Source organism: Rattus rattus, chromosome 6, assembly GCF_011064425.1.
Source record: "Rattus rattus isolate New Zealand chromosome 6, Rrattus_CSIRO_v1, whole genome shotgun sequence".
Lineage (NCBI taxonomy): Eukaryota > Metazoa > Chordata > Mammalia > Rodentia > Muridae > Rattus > Rattus rattus.
Genome location: NC_046159.1, coordinates 78,706,507 through 78,721,909, shown reverse-complemented (window position 1 = coordinate 78,721,909; position 15,403 = coordinate 78,706,507). Strand labels below are relative to the sequence as shown.

The window sequence follows — 15,403 nt, the reverse complement described above, 5'->3', positions numbered from 1 at the left end:
CTGAAGAGCTTCATAAGGTAATGTTTGCATGAGAAGCAAGTTCATTAAATTCTAAAAGATCTGGGAGAACATATTAATCATGTGTGGCTTTTCTTTGTTTCTACTATACCTCACAGCAACAAACAAGTGGAAGAAGTATTTTCAGTGCTATTGAACTTGTTCTTTGTAAATACCTGTTGGAGAGTAATAAATACACCTGTTACACCAGTACCACTAAGGCTTAGGGAAAAAAATAGGGTCAAACCCAGCTTCGCTACTAGCTAGACATTGTTTTGTAAATACACACATACATACATACATACATACATACATACATACATGCATACATACATACATGCATAAATGCATACATACATAAATACATCAATAAATGAATGAATCTGTACTTGATGCTCCATTTAAAAGTCTGTCTTTCTTAGTAGTCCAAGTACAATATATCTTAATTAAATAATAGGAAGTTAAAAAGGAAATACAATCTCTTAAAAATGCAAAATTCTGTGATGATAATAATAGTGGTTGTGGTGTTAGTGATGGTGGTGATGGTGGTGGCAGTGGTGGTACCAGGGGCAGATCCTAGAACACTGATTAAAAAAACAAACTTTTCATTTAGTGGCTAAAATTTTTATCCATATACTTGTTTATATACCTACTTACTTAATGTTTTACCCATTGTTGTTGATAGAAGTAGAAAATTTTTCTCTGCATGCTTTATTCAATGTGCAGCTTTACAAAAACTGAAAACTAGTATGAACCAATATTTCTACACTCTTTCACTGTATCACACGGTTTCCCAGAGTGCACTGTAACATGGGGAGAAAACAATTTGTCTCAGAATCCTTACACGTGATAACGTATCAAGAGAAAATAACCTTTTTTTTTTCCTTTCTTTTCTGAAGCTCTTCATTTCCTAACCAGTCTAAAGCTCTTTGATCGTTGTTGTCCCCTTATGTTTGAGAGTAGCAGAAGTGACTGGAGCTGGATATGATCAAATGAGAATAAACATCCCCCATGAAGAATTCACTTAGAAGTGTTTCCCTTGAAGATTCTAAAATGTTTCTCTTCTGGGTCTTGTTTATCCGTTTTTTATGAAAAGAATGTTTTTCTTGGCCAATAAGTAAATAGGCTTGGAAAACAAACAAACATTCAAAGCAATCCTTTCTTCTCTTAACCGGGCGTCCACTGTGAGAGGCTGGGCAGTGACAGACAAGTGGGCTGCAGGACAAAGGCAACAGAGCCGAGAACCAGCAGGCTGGCAAAACTCTGGCAAGCAACAGAGGAGAGCCCCCTGGGGGCAGCCAGCAAGGGCACAGGAGCACTTACATTTAGGCCTAAATAGTCAAAAGGCCCGGCCTTTTGGCAGCCGGAATCGCATTAAACTCAACGGGCAAACTTGAGCCAAGGTCCGAGGACTCTCAAGAAACTTTTTGTCTCCAAGACGGAAGCCAGTACTTTGGTTGCTTAACTCACATTATTTAGGGGTCACAGAATAAGGATTAAGAGACTGACGTGAACAAACGGAACAAAAAGAATATTAAAAACCATTGGCACATCAGCAGAAGACAGATCGGTCTTGCAAGCATAAAACACTGCCGAGACGATATTTAAACACACGGACTGTCTCTAGAGTCAGTGTGCTCGCTGCCTTTGTCTGCTTTCGCCCATTACACTGTGCTCTGTTTTGCCATTAAATGGGATTCACAGCCTCTGATCAAGTGTACACTGAAGTAATCGAAGTTTAAAATCCAGATAAATGGAAAAAAATACAGTCCATTAAAATAAGTAGCAGAAAAGTGATTTTTGATGAAGACACTTTCTTCGCGTTAAAATGAGAAATTTAACCTTTGATTGTAGAGGTCTGTAGGAGAGAAAAATCACTTATTATCATTTGTTTCCCAGTCCTGTGAGAATGAAGATGGGGTCTTCACAGGAGAAGAAACATTATTGACGGGCTGAATGCTGTTCTGCAGGTGTCCTCTTAGCAGCAGTCATAATCACCTAACACTTGGGGTTCTCTCTTCACCTTTAATGCCTTGGGGTCCATAAGGAGCTATAACTGCACCAAGGTTGAAAGTATTTCCATTTAAATACACGGTTTATTTAGGAATCAAAACCAGACAAAGCATTTCCCTCTACTCTGGAGGTAAATGTGCTTTAGACATACTTAATTTAGAGTCATGAAAAATGGCTCTGCTACAATCTTCAAGATTATTTCCAATAGAAAGCATTATTTAATAAAAGAAAACTTTCTTTTAATGCTTACAATAAATCCTGTTAGTAAAAACTTGTGCTAGGGTCCTAAATAAACAGCAAGCTCCCACAGACTTTGTAGCTGGAAGAGGGCAGTCATCAGAAACATCATTCTAAGTGGATTAGACTTGACTTTTATCCTGATTATCAGGAATTGCTTCCATTAATGAATGGATTAAGTATCATTAGTGAACAGAATCAGGCAGCATAATGAGGGCCATAGTTACATATTTATTGGAGATACAGTTTGCTTAGAATAATGTGTGTATATGCATATAAATGATTTTAATATATACATATTATATAGAAATATATATGTATATATACACACATATTTCTTTTATAGAGAAAGGCAGAGTGTGTGCCTTTCAGGTTTCCTTATCTAGTTGATTAGTGATGTACTTTTCTTCTGAAGTATTTAATTATGTTTAAAGGTAGTCTAACAAAGAAAATCCATACCATCGATTCGATGTAAATGGATCAAAGAGGTTTGAAAAGTATGGAAACTTTATTTGAGAGAAGTTATTTATTTAAGCCTTTCTTTTCCAAAAGTGGAAGGGAGTCTGTGTTGCTGAGCTTTTCTCAATGTGCACTATGTAAAATATCCAGTTCTTCTTACTATATTACCAGGTAGGGTTTAAAATGTGTTTCGGAATATATGTTTACCTTCTATTACTAGAAACCTTCCAATCAGAAGTGGTTTCTACGCCCCTTGTAAGCGGAGACAGTGAGTCCTGTTTTCAGCGGCTGAACGTTGGTACAGTGTGATGAGGACTTTACTTTTGGCAGCCGTGATGAGCAGCCTGTCTGGGTAGACTGTGGTCTTAGTTACTAAGGTTAGGGAACATCTTGGGAGAAGCATATATGAGAAGTGGACATTTCAATAGAGAAAAATGGGATCAGGTCTTAGCAAATGAAATATTTAGAGTTGCTCATTTTGCTTGCCATGAGCTAGAATAAATATTTTATTTTATATTTTTTAATGTTCTCAAGAGCCAAGAACACAATAACAAAACTATCAGGTGAGAATACTTGCTATATCTAGCCGCTTTGCAGAATTCTTCAAATGTATGCATCATCTCATGAAACCCTCATAGTTATCTTCTAAGCTAACTGTTAATATTATTAGTATTTTTATAAAGACAAAACATCAAGTAAGGCAATGCCAAACAACAAAATAAGAAGCCCAGATACAATCATCAGTGGTCTCTCCATTACTCCTGCTTTTGGTCACTATTATATTTGACACTATAGTAATAGAGTAAGATAATTCCTAACAAGTTAAAAAACAAAACAAAAAAAATAAAATAAAATAAAAAATGAAAGACAAGTTCACTGATTGTATACAATCATTTTCATTAAAGGTACATGATGACTTTAAGCCTACAGATCTCATGTATATTTATAATAACTTAAACAAAAATTATAGATATTTTAAATAGGAAGATTTGATGGTTTTTAGAAGCAGGAAAACAGAATAGTAATTATGATAAAAAATAACCTAGTTCATCATTATTAGTAACAACTGTTTATATGCAATAACCATTGTCACAGAGGAGAGAGAGGATTCCAACTCTCATGGAACAGCATAAGTCTTGTGTTGATGTCGGGTAGTTTTAACTCAAGTCTACCAGAGTCTGTGAATGAATCCAGCTCAATCCATATGATGTAGGTTTGCCTATACTTAGGAACCTTAGTGAGAAAGTGTCTTCAAACTTCACTTCTCTGCTGCTTAGTTTTATTGGACTGTTTTTTTTTTAATTTCTCTAAAGATCTGGAGTTTGAGCATTCATTATTTCAGCTGACATATGACCCCAGCCTCCTCCTACCTAGTATTTCTGCTTTCAAAGCACAGAGTGCCACAAGAGTTTCTTAGAAAATAGCTGTCACCATATCCCTCTTTTTTTTTTCAACATTGGCCACTAGTAACTATCCCATAAAATTGCGGTTCTTCAAAATGAATCTAAATTACAGAAATTGGGATCAAATCCATTTACACTTTCTCGCTACATTTTTTGATAAGACTAACTCAACTCTTTAATGAGTAGACTGAATCCCAATAACAATCAGACTTTCTTTCAAAAGTTGGATGGCATTTTCCTTGAACTTCTGCACAAAACTTTCAACTGGACCAAAAGCATTAATCCAGGTACAATTGGCTTATTTGTGATCACAAAGACTCCACTTCCTATAAAGACAAAGTCTGTTATCTATGATGACCCTGACCGGTAGGTTGAAGCTTTATAGGCTGACCTCCAAAACTGAAATGTTGCCATTAATCATGTCACTTAGATTAAGGAGAATGTTTCCAATTGGACTTCTTCAATTGTAATGAAAATTGAGCACACAATTTTTAGAGATTATTCCACAAAGTTCTCACAAATAAATAAGGGTAGCTGCACTTTAGAGGAGTTTCTTTATAATATATCATTGCTGGATGCTACTTACCTCAGCACTTTAAAGATCTCTAAAGTCCATAACTAGTGTCTAGTGTCTTTAAGAAGGTTATATGTAGAACCTACATGTGCTATTTCTAAGGCATATGAAGTTGACCTACATGAGGCACAGATCTTTGTTACAAGACATCCAGATTCCTTGCCAGGTTATAATATTTGAGACTCTCAATTTATATAAAATAAACAAATTCTATTCTTAATTTAAGAAAACTTTGTGCAGTTGACATCTGGGTAGTGTTGTCACATGCTCTTAATCCAAGTACCGGAGGCAGATCTCAGGAGTTTGATGTCAACCTGGTCTACAGAATGAGTTCAAGGACAACCAGAGCTGCAGAGGGACACTCTGTCTCAAAACACAACAATGAAACAAACAAACAAACAAACAACAAAACTTGACCTTATTGTCTACTTCAGGGCTAGAAAGCTATTGTTAGGTCTAATACTTATTTTAATAAACTCATTATTTAAAACATTTCCTTGGTGTCTTTCAAGATACCATAACAAGGTTAAACAATTTTATTAGAAGCAGTATAAATCATAAGCCTAATTATGTAGTATTTGTTGATCCAGGCTACTACTCTGATCTGAACAGAGTACTTCTTACAACCCACATAATGGATGAGAATTGTGGTAAAGAATTATGAGAGGTATTCATAGGCATTCTACATAGGCAGGCATGCATTCCCTGATGTTTGCAGTAGACATGCTGGTCAGATTAGAGGACTGGTGGTAAGAGTGTAATGAAGTCATCTCAGAGGAATGAAAATTATAGCAATGAACTAAAGTAAAGCACTTACCCAGTGTAAAATGTTTGAACCCAAGCATTTTCTCATGAAAAAATACTCCAAATTCATTTTTATGGACTAAGAACACCCATACCTTCTCTAACTCTAGAAGCCAACGTTCTTATTTCAAATTCTTTTCATACTTCCAGAAAGAAGTACCCTATTCTAATAGTAACAACTTTTGCTATTTATCTTTAAGAACTGTAGGGTATTTCGGGAAAAATTAGAAAGTAATTGTATCTCTCACTCTGGCCTTCATGGGTCATTAGAAAGGGATTTTGCAAGCTGTGTTCACAAATTGCTCATGGCCTCTGCAAATCCAGCTAGAAATACTGGGAGGCTGATGAACATTTAAACTTAAACAGACCAGTTTCCATCTAGCTTAGTGGACCTGCAGACTCCACCTGAGAAAGTGATATCATATGCAAAGAAAGTCAACATGGAATCTTGAGTATGAAAAGCAGACTTGTGTTATCTGACACTGCTTTCATGCTGGTGTTATCTGTGTTAAGTGTACGAATGACCTTACATAGGTATATGAATCATAGAGAAGTGGAAGAGCTTATATGGTTGAGTCAGTGTTTGAGGAGATAGCTTCAATATCTGAGATTACCAGAAGTTCGAGGAAGATACAGATTGGGAAAGATCCACCAATTGCTTGGTGATTAGACAGCTGTTCAGTGTTTTAAACACACACTTGTCAGATTTCAAATTATTACATAAGCTAAAAACCAGGGCATTGATTATTCATTTTAAAGGATATGATGGCAGTGCCTAATTCTTCTAATTACTCCTCAGAGGCAGACAGAAATCGAAAATAGTTCTTAGTGAAGAAGAGGATATGTAATGGAGCTTTGTCCACTAGGAGACCATTGGTAAAGAAGAAAATACCTTCTACCTTCGGAAGGGATTAGAAATTCTTGAAGTGAATGTTCCTGGATTTTGTTGGGGAAAGTGTTATAATATTGCAGCCAGAGCTATTATAAGTTTCCTTTCTTGGGATATCTAGAAATTGTGTTATTGACTGTAATATCCATAGCAATGAATAATTAGATTATATTCAATAAAATGCAAGCTTAATTTAAAACTTCAAATATTGAGGATAAGTTCCTAGCACTGAGAAGGTGAAGTGGACACCACATGCTTTCACCAAGAAGCTCTCTACAATTGGTCCGCTCTTGCAAAGGAAAAACTAGTTTTCTTTAATGGAGCCTCACCTTCAGGGAAGGTCTCAAGCTCAGGAGTAGGTGGCCAACAAAGACAAACTCAATGGTATTTTTGTAGAATTTTTAATTTCATATTGCCTTTGCATGGACATTTTTTTCTCTTACTGGCATTTTGAGAATATATTTGGGTTCCAATTTTGTGCATTATAGAGAATGGGTGTTCTGTATGATTGTGATTTTATTTTGCTTTATGCTGTTTGTTTTTGAAAGAAAGAAAGACAGACAGACAGACAGAAAGACAGACAGACAGAAAGAGAGAGAGAGAGAGAGAAAGAAAGAAAGAAAGACAGACAGACAGACAGAAAGACAGACAGACAGAAAGAGAGAGAGAGAGAGAGAGAGAGAAAGAAAGAAAGAAAGAAAGAAAGAAAGAAAGAAAGAAAGAAAGAAAGAAAGAAAGAAAAAAGGTATGGAAGAAGTTGGGTGGGTATAGATGTAGGATTAGGGTTAGGGATCAAGGAGGAGTTGGGAGAGGGAAAAAGCCTGGATTTTTTTAAATACAAAAATGCAAAATGTATGCGCAACAACTATTGTCATGCTTAATATTTTTATTCCTTTTTAAATAAACATATTTAAAATGTATTTATTTTTTCTTTTTCTATTTTTTAAATTTTTCTTTTATTGGATATTTTCTTTATTTACATTTCAAATGTTATCCCATTTTTTGCTTTCCCCTCAGGCAGCCCCCTATTTCATCCACCATCCCCCTGCTTCAATGAGGGTGCTCCCTCACCCACCCACTCCCTCACTTCCTCCTCCCCACCCTGGCATCCCCTACACTGGGGCATTGAGCCTTCACAGGACCAAAGGCCTCTTTTCCCACTGATGCCCAACAAGGCCATCCTCTGCTATGTATATAGCTGGAGCCATGGGGTGCTTCACGTGCACTCTTTTGTTGGTGGTTTAGTCCCTGGGAATATTGGGGATGCTGTGTTCAGTCCAATGGTTGGCTGTGAGCCTCCACCTCTACAATTGTCAGGCTCTGCCAGAGCCTCTCAGGTGACAGCCATATCAGACTCCTGTCAGCAAGCACTTCTTCTCATCCACAATAGTGTCTGGGTTTGGTGACTGTATATGGGATGGATCCCCAGGTGGGGCAAATTTATTTTTAATAGTAAAAAAATCTGTAAAATGCAGACTTACTTTGAAACAGAAATTCTATGGATAGTTTGTGTTAAAAATATAGTTTTCAAGAGAAAATGTGAAAAGGCATGAAACAAGACTGCTTAGCTCACTTTCATCTTCAAACTAAATGAAAGAGAAATTTATTTTTTAATATATTTGAGTATTTCAAATCTCTTCACTTAATTTTTATTCATTAACGTGCTATAAATAACATACAAATACAGCAAGATTAACCAGATCCATAGCCTATACACCTCAATTACTTTCTATGCTGTTAGAGAGGCCATTCTGAAGCTATGGGGCTTCACATTGGAGAAGGAAAATTTACACTTTCATTGTCAAATATATTTTTATGCATATATCTATCACCAAAACCTGAAAAAAATTACGAGAGCTGAAACTAAAAAAATTGAAAATTGACTTCATATTCTTTCCATGACTCAAGTAGTCATGAATTGCTTTCCTCTGAGTCCTTCCTCAACAGTCAGTATTTACCTTCTTGATTCCCTTTCTATATGTTGTACCATTCCTATATGCACATATGTTTATTTCTCTCTATTTTGCATATGTATGTGTATGCATATAGAAGCATTTTTATTCGCTATTTTTACATATATTTTATTTTCTGTTTGTGTGTAGGAATGTTTGCCAGCATGATATAAAAATCTATGTGACTTGTGGTCGCAAAAGTTAAATCCCTAGGATTGTAGCTACAGATGTTTGTGAGCCAGCATGTAGGTACTGGGAACAGAAACTGGGTCGTCTATAAGAGCAACAAGTACTCTTAACCACTGAGATGTCACTCATTACACACACACACACACACACACACACACACACACACACAACACTGATCTTCTTTTTGAGTGTAATATGTAATTTTTTCCTTTCTGATGTTTGTATACCTCCCTTAATAATAGGGAAACTAAGTTCATCCATTTATTGTAAATTTTGTGATTTTATTTATCACTGGAGCTGAAGAATATTACATTTTTATGCGTTTACTGCATTTTTGCTATCGAATCATCTGATGGTGAACCAGTAGGTTGGTTCCATTCATATAAATCTTTACCATAAGTGCTTAATCATTCTGAAAATTGGAGACAAATCTCCATTAAGTGTCAAGAAAATGAAGTAGTATGGAAATGATCAAATTAAATCGAATGATCAGATAATCTTGCACTTCTTTGTACAGAACAATTTCCACTTCAGGAAATCCCAAGTCTGTTACCTGCATGCTCCTCTGCATATTAAAATTATTCATTTAATAATGCAAATTAAGGTTCGGCATACAGTCAGGTGGCTGGGATATATAAGCATAGTCCTTCATTTTGAAATGCAGATTAGGGAACCATCCTCACTAATGCATTCCTGAGGTCTGATCTTTATTCCGTGTAGCATAGCATTGGTGTAGATTTAATCGGGGCCCATAAGATGGACACTTGCTCTTAATTGATTGCAAATGTTTATAATCGCTCCAAGGATGCTTTCAAATGTCTGATAACTGTAATAATCTTGACATTCTCTCTCTCGACAGCCTGAAAACTGTTTATTAGTCACTGGCTGCTTTCCAGTCTTCGGTTCTCTCATTTTCTCCAGTCTGCATCAATAAGCATGTAATTAATCCAAGCAGTTTATTGAACCATTTCCTTTGCATTAATACATATTATGTCAAATATGTTAAAAAATAGTATATTTCTATTCAGGATTTATACACCAGTGACTGTACTTTAAAAATATTTTCCAGTTTTACTGCAAAGCTGGTTTCCATAGTAAAAGATGGGAGGCCCAAATGACAAGCTCTTAATGCTGGATCATAGTTACCAGACACTGTCATGTCAAACCTCAGCACAGCGAATATATATATTCTTAAAAATGTCAAAAAGTACTACACGACTCCAAAAATTCATTTTTGTTCTTTTAAAACAAAACTTCGAAAATTGATTGATGGTTAAAGCCTCATTTTTTTTTCTTCAGGAAGTAGACACAGAGAGCACACTTTGCTATCCAAATATTGGAAAAATTCGTTTCTGGCTTATGATATATCTCATATATTCAGCACTAAGCTGTGTTCCAATTTGTAAAATGAGAAAGTGGGAGAAGAAAGTCAGAAGGTCCTACAATTTAATTTTAAAGCTTAACATGCGGTCATAATTTCAGAAACACAATGCTTAGCCAGTGCCATGCTGAAGTCTCCCTGCTCAAATTGAAGTCTTCAATGCATTAAGTGATCAGAATGATTGAATGTCTTAACCTTCCCAAAGGAGAAAATGATGAATTCAACATGAAACTTTACAGATCTCTTTTCTTATATTATTTAATATTTAAAGGTAATTCTGAATGCAAGAATGAGACTATAAACTTTTATTTTGTTTACAGAAAGTCACTATGTTTAGCTAAATTGTCAATTAACTTTGAAAAGCACAATATTGCAATATTTCTAAATCAGTAATAGGTTTGGTGTTATTATCAGATAGAATAGACCACATTTCCCAGGATCTGATTTGATTTTCCCATCACTCGCTTCCAGGTACCTTTGACAGTGATTGGCACACAATAAGTCAATACTATCAAGAAAGTGATCTAATGTGACACAAATGGCTTGTATAGGTTCCAGTAAAGTGGATCACATATTTAGCTTAAAATCTGTTCCATTCTCTCATATTTCTAGTTTCTTCTTAGTGTTCCTTTAGAAACATAAATCAACATTAAATTCCAAACTTAATTGGGCTAGTCTACTTTAAAATAAACCACTTTTGCTAGGAAGATTAAGATTAATTCTACTCTGGAAATAAAATGTCATCATTTTACAAGATTGGACAAGATGAACCCTGGCCTCCAGTTACTCCACTTATCCATTACAAGGAAGGATGGCCTAAACAGAAAACGTAATTTAGGGGTCAGAAAAATTAATAGTCCATAAAATATTAGGCTCTGAAGATGATTTTGTTTATTTTATTTAGGCCTTTTGAGGCAAAGTCTCTCTATATAATTTGTAGTGGTCAGTTTCTGACTCACTTGTACAGACTAGCACTGAATTTGAGCATGTCTTCCTCATCCTTCCGTGAGCTGGGATTGCAGAAATGCGTCACAATACCTGGCTGTGCTCAGAATGTTTGCTTTAAAGATAAAAGAAAGATAGGTAAAGATAGGTAGGATAGATAGATGGATAGATAGATGGATGGATAGATAGATAGATAGATAGACAGACAGACGGTGGGTTGAGCAATAGACATATATTTATCAGTAGATAAATATTTTAGATAGATAGATGAAAGATGATTGATGATTAATAGATGATAGATTTATCAATAGATGATGATATATACATAGATAAATAGATAGGTAATAGATGATTAGTAAATAGATGATAGATAAGTGATAGATAAAAAGATAGATACATAGGTAGATGAAAGATCAGTGGCTCCAACGTACCTAATGATGTGACTCTTTACTATTGTTCCTCATGACATGGTAACCCCAGCCATAAAATCATTTTTGTTGCTACTTCATAACTGTAATTTTTCTACTGTAAACATTTGTGTTTTCTGATGGTCTTAGGTGACCCATAGATTGAGAACCACTGTGATAAATCACTCTCTCATTCCTACTAAGAAATTTTTCTATCTTAAAATTTTCTGTATAAAATATAAAATAAAGCAGAAATTTTGGCTGAGGTTACTAAAATCTTGATGACTAAAATGTACATTGCACTGAAATCTGATGCTTAAATGACTACCTTCAGATTTTAGCCACTCTCATTTTTATCAGGGAAAAAATCCCAGTACTTGGGTGAAATAGAATTACATTGTGGATTCCTGCATGTGAAAGTTCATACTTCCCTGAGACTTTTGCTTCTCTATTGCATTGCCTTTATCAAGCATGATCAAATAACTTATGATTTAAATTTCCATTTGTTCTGTCTGTAAACTTGAAGCACCTCAAAGACAGGAGCCAACCGTGTCTTTCTCCACATCACCAATTATATGTATGTATCTGTGTGTATCTGTGTGTGTGTGTGTGTGTGTGTGTGTGTGTGTGTGTTATTTGATATGTGTATGTAATGGGTCAAACACTAAGTATTGAAAGTTAAAGGTCCCTCCATTCCTCTGCTTCTTCCTCTTTTTCTAACCCTCTTCCTCCTCAGTTAATTTGTAGTTGACTGGTGGAGATTTGTTACATGTAGAAAACAAACTGCCTTTCTTTTTCACTTGTCTGACCAGATCCTCTGACTCTTATCTTAAAACTACCACATTACAACTCAGTATACAAGAAAAACCATTCATTTATATTATGGATTTATTCAGACTTCAGTTGACTCCTAAGAACCAAGGACTCCTGCTGACTAGCCTAGGTGCATTGGATCATCAGGAGTCAACCATAGAAGGCTGGACAACATATGTACAAGCAAACCCTGAAGCCAGGGTTATTTCATAAGTTAAAAAAATTGCCCCATCTTGCTCTGGGAAGACAGCAGAAACTGAGAAATTAAAATGGAAGGCATCAATTATAAGAGCAATTCAAAGTGAAGAGAGCTGCACAGAAGCAACTTATTGACCCAAGCCTGTTTTTCTGACTTCAAATGTAGTGTATTCTCCCTACACATAGACATTGTTTCCTGAAAGAAAAATAGGAATGTTGACTAGAAGTGACTTAAAAGGCCGTTTTCAACCTGAAAATTAAAACTAGAACATTGGACTCCGTGGATGAGAGCAAAGTGCCACAGTGAACTACAAACACATTAACCACAGTAACACTCAGGATAAGTGCTGTCTATTCTTCCTAAGGAAAGCAGATCAGCTGGCTAAGTGTTCACAGCCAGCAAATACTACGGAACATGTGGTCTACATATGTTTACTAGGAAAAGAAAGGATCTGCAGTATTTATGATTCTCTCCTCTTCTGTCTCTTTTTTTAATCCAATTTTTTATTTGTTTACATTTTAAATGTTATCCCATCCCCCCTGCCCCTGCTTCCATGAGGGTGTTTCCCCACCCATCCACCCACCCCTTTCTGCCTCCCCACCTTTCTGACATTCCCCTATACTGGAAGGTTGAGCCTTGGCAGGACCAAGGGCTTCTCCTCCCACTGGTGCCCAACAAGGCCATCCTCTGCTACATATGTAGCTGGAGCCATGGGTCTGTCCATGTGGTGTTCTTATGGGGTTGCAAACCCCTTCAGCTCCTTCAATGCTTTCTCTAACTCCTCCAATGGGGATTCTGTTCTCAGTTCAACAGTTGGCTGCAAGAGTCTGCCCCTGTATTGGTCATGCTCTGGCAGAGCCTATGAGGAGACAGCTATATCAGGCTCCTGTCAGCATTCACTCCTTGGCATCAGCAATATTATCTGGGTTTGGTGGCTATATGGACGGGATCCTCAGGTAGGGCAGTCTCGGAATGGCCATTCCTTAAGTCTCTGCTCAAAACTTTGTTTCCATATTTCCTTCTGTGAATATTTTTGTTCACCCTTCTAAGAAGAACTGAAGCTTTGGCATTTTGGTCGTCCTTCTTCTTGAACTTCATGTGGTCTGGACTGTATCTTGGGTAATTCGAGCTTTTGTGCCAATATCCACTTACCAGTGACTGCATACCGTGTGTGTGTGTGTGTGTGTTTCTCTTTTTTTGTGATTAGGTTATCTCACTCAGTATGATATTTTTAGTTCCATCCATTTGCTTATGAATTTCATGAAGTCATTGTTTTTGATAGCTGAGTAGTAGTCCATTGTGTAGATGTACCACATTTTCTATATCCATTCCTCTCTTGAGGGACATCTGGGTTTTTTCCAGCTTCTGACTATTATAAATCAGTCTGCTATGAACATAGTGGAGCATGTGTCTTTGCTGTATGTTGGAAAGTCTTTTGGGTATATGCCCAGGAGTGGTATAGCTGTGTCCTTAGGTAGTAAGTACTATATCTAATGTTCTGAGGAACCTCTAGATTGACTCTCAAATCTGCAACACAAATTGAGGAACTATTTTCTAGATTGATCTCTGAATGACCATCATGGATTCACTCTGTCTGCAGAATTTTCAGAGTCCCAGCAGTGGCATGAGGCTTCGGAGTCCAAGAAGATTTTCCAGATGATACTGTAGTTAAATTCTGTAGACATTAATTTTAATCATTCTGATTTATATTGATTTCTATTGCTGGCACCAGAGAATATCACAAGTTTGGATGGTCAAAACATGTTGACTTTTATGGGTCAGCAGTGCTTCAGGTCATAGGTTCAGGGGTCATAAATCAAAGGTACAGGTAAAGCCTGCATTCTTCTGCTCGTTCTGGGAGACTCCATTTCTCTTCCTTGTGCAGTTGCCAAAGATGGCTGCCTTCCTTCACTTCTTCCTCAGATCAGTCATCCACACTGCCTTCTCCAAACCTTCACCCATCTTTTTTTTCTTCTCCTTTGCTTCTCATAATTTTAGGTCCTCACGATAATACTAGACTCACCCATGTTATAGAGTTTATCTTGCTATTTTGATTTCACTGGATTCACTATCTCAGTAACAGCATTAGGTTTGATCCCTCTTAGGAATGTAATTTATCATATTTACAGATTACAAGGTTTAGGACGTGGGCACCCAGGAGAAGAAATCACTCTTCTGCTGACCACAGATCCCTTTGTGGTACCTAAGGGAAATTGTCTTTGCCCATAATCTTATGTTTAATAACTCAGGTGATGAGCTGTCTAACACTTGCTGTTATGTATTTATCTGGAAAGTATGGCTAATAGCAGCTGGGTAGCATTCTGTTATCAATAAATAGCCCCAACTGACATGTGCAATCAGTCTAGCAGCTCCTTGAGGTTGAAAACCATGTGCTTTTATTTCTGTAACTTTTGGAACTTAGCTCAATGACTAATGAAATCAGAATGAAGATAATATGGGGGAGTAATTGAGATGGTTGATTATGTTCATGTTTAATTAACAAACCCAAAGGCCTACTCTTTCTTTTAATGAATCTTTTATACACAGCTGCTAATAGCATGACTTGGATCCTTCTCTTCTCACACGTACCAGTTGCTGCTCATGATCAGCTATATCTCCCTCAAACGAGGAAAACACTGACTGCTTGATTCTTCTATAACAGAAATCAGCCTTGGGTTGAGTGCTCTTTTGAGTGGCTAGCCATCAATAAATTTGAGGCAATGTCGCCTAATGGAGAACAGAGCAGTAGTCTTTTGCCAGTCAAATATTCATTCATTCTATCCCCCTCAATCTCTCTCCCCACCTCTCATACACACACACACACACACACACACACACACACACACACACACACACACACACACACATTAATTTGATCTTTGCAGATTCTTACAAAATACCTGTTTCTTCTTGTACACATTCAGCAAATTTTTCACACAATTTTATAATTCTGTATTCATAAGTCTACAGCTATGGAGTCACACCCAAAATTCTGAGGTCAGAAGTTGATTCTGACCCAGCAATAGTGTAGATAACTGCTTATGTTATGTTTAAAAATAAAATCTAGAAAAGAACAATATACATGGCTGGAGAGATGGCGACCAATTAAGAGCACCGACTGCTCTTCCAGAAGTCCTGAGT

General features: G+C 36.6%; 1 protein-coding gene across 2 annotated transcripts in view; it reads left to right on the top strand.

The window, feature by feature from the left end:
* Grid2 (glutamate ionotropic receptor delta type subunit 2) overlaps positions 1–15,403 on the top strand; it is a 1,431,657-nt gene that overhangs the window by 673,226 nt on the left and 743,028 nt on the right. The gene's annotated exons all lie outside the window — the stretch shown is intronic.